Below are 5,769 nucleotides of genomic sequence, written 5' to 3'. Positions count from 1 at the left end.
ATTTTTTTTTTTTTTGAATTTTATTTTGTTTTTTATAGAATCTTCTAAAAATCAACTTAGAACTAACAATAAATTTTCGCTGCTAATTGCTGTATTAAAATATTTGAAAAAAGAAAAATAGATAATTAATTGTCCTTAGCCAAAGCTTCGTCCAATTTCGTTACTATGTCGGGCGTTATTCTTGAATAGCCGGGTTTATATAGTTTTTTTGAGTCTCTGTGTACCAGCGGTTTGGGTAAGGTTGCTTGCAAGTGGATTTTGATGGTTCCTGAGTTTGATTTTGTACTTTTGTGTGTTGCTGGTAATTACATCTGTGACTGTGTCAATTCGAAGATCTCTATTAATATTTGCGTTTTTTATATACCAGGGGGCACCGACTATTTGCAGGAGGATTTTTGATTGAGTTCTTTGAAGTTTTTCAATGTTTGATGGAGAGCAGAGTTCAATTCCGTAGGTCCATATGGGTTTCATCATTGTATTGTAAAGTAGCACTTTATAGGTGAGATTAAGTTTAGAATTTTTATTTATTAGCCAGTTTAGTTCTTGTTGTTTGAGTTTAATTTGGGTTACTTTGGTTTCTATATGCTTTTTCCACGTAAGCCTTCGGTCAAGGTGCATTCCTAAGTATTTGGTGTCATTGCATTGTGGTATTACTTTTCCATTAATACGAAGGGCAGGGCAGGTATCTCGTCGTAGAGTGAAGGTTATGTGTACACTTTTCGATTCGTTAACTTTTATTCTCCAGAGATCGAGCCATTTTTGCAGTTTGTTGAGGTGGTCTTGAACTGATTTTGTGGCTGTGAATGGGTCGTCACTATGGCTGAGAATGGCAGTGTCATCCGCAAATGTTGATGTTGTTGTACAGTCACTGGTTGGCATGTCTGCTGTGAAAATCAGGTACAGCAAGGGGCCCAGAACACTACCTTGGGGTACACCGGCCATAATGGGGAAGGCATTGGAGACAAAAGAATTTTGTTTTATAACAAATCTTCTATTTGAGAGGTAGTTTTTGATAACTGAGGATATATTGTATGGTAAATGTTTCTCAAGTTTCCAAAACCATCCTTCGTGCCAAACTTTGTCAAAGGCTTGGGTTATGTCTAGAAAGACACCTGAACAATACTGCCTCTTCTCAAACATGTCCTTAATTACTCGAACTATGCGGTGTTCTTGTTCTATTGTGTAGTGTTTTTTTCTAAATCCAAATTGGTGGTTAGGTATTATTCTTTTCTTATTTATATATGGCATCAGTTGTTTTATAAAAAGTTTTTCAAATTATTTTGAGAGAATTGGAATTAGACTTATGGGTCGATATGAGGTGACTTGAGCGGGGTCCTTTCCGGGCTTGGGTATCACCATGATTTTGGATAGCTTCCAGTCGTTTGGAAAACATGCAGTCCTTAAAATAGCGTTATAAATAAAAAGTAGTTGGTCTTCGGCGATTTGTGGGATCTCTTTCAGCATTTTCGCAGTAATTAGGTCATAGCATGGGGCTTTTTTGGTATTTAAATTTTTGATTTCGCTTTCTAGTAGTTTTTTACTGAAGCAAATTGTCATATTGTCGTTTCGTGTGGAGTAAGGCAGAGAGTCAAGTTTTGTTAAACTAGAGATTGGGGTAAATACATATTTAAGGTGATTTGCAAAAGCAGCACCATTTCCTCATCGCTTTTAGCCCAGTTTCCATCTGTAAGTCGGAGGGGTGCTCTGTGTATAACGGGCTTTTTCTTGAGTTTAGTGGCTTTCCAAAGAGAGTAGTTTGTTGTTTGCGTTGAAGACAACTGTGAAATAAAATGTTCGTATTCTATGCGATTTTTTTTTGAGTAATCTTTGAAGTGCTTTCGTCAGATTTTTGAGTTGTTTTTTAATTCGGGGGGATCGTTGTTGTTGCCATTGGCGTCGTACTTGTCGTTTTTCCTGTATAAGGGTTGCAATTTCGTTCGATGTATTGTAGTTTATAGGTTTGTGGGGTATTGGAAGTGGGGTTGATATTCGAGCGGCTTGTTGAAGTAAAGCTGTGAAGTCCTGGACTACCTTGTCAATTTCAATATTTGATTTTAGGGAAGTGTCGGTGTTTATATGTGAGCTAACATATTTTTTAAATTTTAGCCAATTTGTGTGTTGGTTTGTGAGCTTTTCTTCAGATTTTGGATTGATTATTGTTGTGTTTCTAATCAGAATAAAAGTCGGCGTGTGATCAGAGGAGAGTTCTAAGGATGCCTCGGTAGCAATTTGATCTCTTTTTAAATTCTTTGTTACCGCAAAATCAATAACGTCTGGAGTTTTTTTCCGATCTGAGGGCCAGTATGTTGGTGTGCCAGTGGAGGATATGTTAAGGACGAGTTTTGATATCACGTTCATCAGGGATTTTGCTTTTGGTGATATAAGTCTTTAGCCCCAGAATGTGTGTTTGGCATATGATATTTGTGTACACGTATTGTTGGAGTCAGATGGAGCATTTGGCTGAGATCGCATTTGAGTAGGGTGTGGTGGGATTACTGACTGAGAGCGGGGACGCAATGCTGGAAACATTCTTTGTTTTTCGGTAGTGTATACTACACATCCTTTATAATTAGTGGTGTGGTTGCCTCCACAATTTCCACATTTTTTTGTTGTTGGGTCCTTCTTATTTGATGTGCAATCCTTAGTGCGGTGAAAGTCGCCACATGCAACACAAACACTGCGGAGTGTGCAATAGGACTTCGAATGTCCATGTTCCTGACAATTAGTATACTGCACCGGGTTTTTACGCTTGTGCGGTTCTTCTACTGATATTTTTCTGTGGAGTAGGAATTGTAGGGAATAAATTGGATGAGCCTCGTTCGATTTGAGTTTCTTTCCTTCAGGTTCAAGCTCTATTTTATAAAGTGGTGTCGAAACTTTATCGCGGTTTTTAATGTTGTATACAGATTTTGATTTAAATCCTTTTTCTTCAAGTGCTTCTTTAATTTCTGCTGTATTCAAATCTGGTTCTATTTCTCTTACAACCACTGTTAATCCTTTGGCACTTTTTAATTGATAGGTGTAAAAATTTTTTCCATTTTGTTCCAAGTTGTTTACAACTGCTCTGTAATGTTTTTCTTCGCTGATCGAGATTTTTGTTTCATCGACATTCCCTTTACGAAGAGGCACAACATGGAATGAATCTTTGCCAATACTTTGTGTTAGGGAGTATATAAGAGCGTTTGAGTTTTTTTCACGCAGAAATATGGGTGGCGGCTTCTGGGTAGGGGCGGGTCTGGTATTTTTATCATCTTCGGCTAGAACGGCAAAACGATTCGCTGTCGAAATATTTTCTATTTTTCGAGTTTTTGTCGAGATTGCATTGTTAGCATTTTCTTGTTTCGGGCTACGTTTTCTTTTTATGATTTGAATATATTTATCCATTCCACGGACTTTGGGTGAATCAGGATTTTTTGCTATGTTACTATTCTTTTGCAATATATTTGGCAATATGTTAACATGTTTCGCTGCGTTATTTTGTTGCACTGATGCTGTGTTATTATTCGAAGTTGTTGCTGGACTTTGCGGTTGGTAGCTTGATTGTTTGCAAGAATTTTCACTTACCGAGTATGAGTGTTGCCTTTGGGTTTGGTTGTTTAGCATTGTTGTTTGGTTCGTGGTTGGCTTCTCAGAACTACCATCTGCTGTTGGGTAGCATATGGGTGAGTGGTTTGTGCCTCCGCTATGCGAAGGCGGTGATCTATTAATTGGTATATCGTGGTTGGTATCGTGGAAGTTAGCTGAGCAGCCAACTGTCTCTGAGTAATTTGTTGTGAAAAAGAAGCTTCTACTTTTTTAATTAATTTAATTATAAACCTTTAGAGATTCTGTTTAAATGGCACGAGAAAAATAGTATGTATTTAAAAAGAAAAAATATAAATATAATTATTATATATAGTATAATATAAATTTATAATATAATAAAATATAAATTTCAATTTTTCTTAAGAATTTATCAAACAATTAATTTTTTTTTTTTTTGTTTTGAGGCGTCCTTTCGCGAATTTATTTATTTTATTTATTTAGCATAAGTTTGTTATTTAATTACACAATTACACAATTTTTCAAATTTGCGATTTGTAATTTGTTTAGCTATTCTACCCGTTTGCAACACTTTTTTTTAAATTTGTTTTTGAGCTTTTAAGCTTTGTTTGCTGTCTCTATCAGCTGTTTTCAAGTGTGTGTGAATTTGGAAAAAAGTAAACAAATTCGAAAACAAAATCAAAATTTCATTTTTTCGCAAAAATAAATAAATATAATAATATTTTATTTTATCGGGCACTATTATTTTTTTATTAATATTATTAATATTATTTAAGAGTCACTGTCTCAATTATTTGTGTTATATTTTCGCGTAGAAAACACTGAAAGTTACGGAGTGATTTTTTTGCGCGCCAATGCTGATCACAGAATGTCAAGTAATATGAGCCTTTATTTTGTCATTGCTTTGATGACAAATAACTGAGCCGCACATTGCACCATATGTGCAATATGCATAAGTCAAAAATGTGTCAATAGAATAAACGGTTTCAAGTGAAACCATATGTAGAACACTTGCATTAGTTAATAGTACACCATTTATTGATAAGTTATGTCTGTAAGAATATTATATACGTCTAATTTTGGTTAACCAATTAGACGCAAGTATTATAAGTATTAACCAATAGAATCAATACATAAGATTCTATAGGAAATTAGTATTAAGAAACGATGTTAGATTTAAGATTTTTTAAAGAAATAAAATAGGACTTGTCTAGACACTTGAAACAAATGCGTCTTTTATTTGTACAAGTAATAAACAATAAATTGAATAGAAACTATAGCGGTATTCAGACGTAGCTTAGTAGCTACGATATGGTAGTTTCGCACAGTGTGCCAAAACAGAAATTAGCCAATCAATATTCGATATTTTCGGAACTAGTAGATATATTGACATGAAATTTTTTCAAAAATTTAGTTTTGAGATGGCCTTTTTTTGAATCTAATTTGAGCGGAACAGTGGCGTAACTACAGGGAAGCGACTGGAAGCAACGCTTTCGGGCCCCCGAATTTAGGGGGCTAATTAGCAGACTAATTCTTCCGACCACGAGAGATTACAAGGGCCTTTCCCAAAAGATCCTATTCAAGAAACAGAAGTTTCTATGCTTTGTACTATAATTTAAAAACAAAATATGTAACAGTGCCACGACTTTGGTTATGCTATTCAAAGTTATTGGATTCATTATAATTGTAAGCCGTGGTGGTTATTTTCTTATCAAACAAATCAATGGTGTTCTGTATTTCGGGATTGGAAAAATATGTCAGAAAAAATAAAAATACATACATCTATAAGAATTAGTAGGCTAATTTCAATCAAATCAGCGTCCGTGAACAGCGTCCGCTCCCGAAAAGTATATGTGAAAAATTACAGCGAAGAATTTAAAATGACAATGGCAGAAAACTTTACAATCTGAATATACTTTATGGTATTTTCGACGTTTCCTTTAATGCGTTATGATCATCTTGACAAGCTTAATATACCCTTTTTACACTTTTTCGTGTAAAGGGTATAAAAAGATGTTAGTGGGAGCCCCTTAGTTAGAATTTGCTTATGGGCCTAAAAAATGTAGTTACGCCACTGGAACGCAATCGACCTACCGGAACCCCTCGAAATTTTAAGTAAAACATAGGACATTTTCTGATGTTTTTAGTTAACTCAAGAACTATGATAGGTAGAAAGTTAAATTTTGGTGTTCACAAAACCTACATTATAATATATATGTCCCAACT

Source organism: Teleopsis dalmanni, chromosome 1 (assembly GCF_002237135.1).
Source record: "Teleopsis dalmanni isolate 2A chromosome 1, ASM223713v2, whole genome shotgun sequence".
NCBI lineage: Eukaryota > Metazoa > Arthropoda > Insecta > Diptera > Diopsidae > Teleopsis > Teleopsis dalmanni.
The sequence above is the reverse complement of the archived record's forward strand: the minus strand, read 5'-3'. Positions refer to the sequence as shown.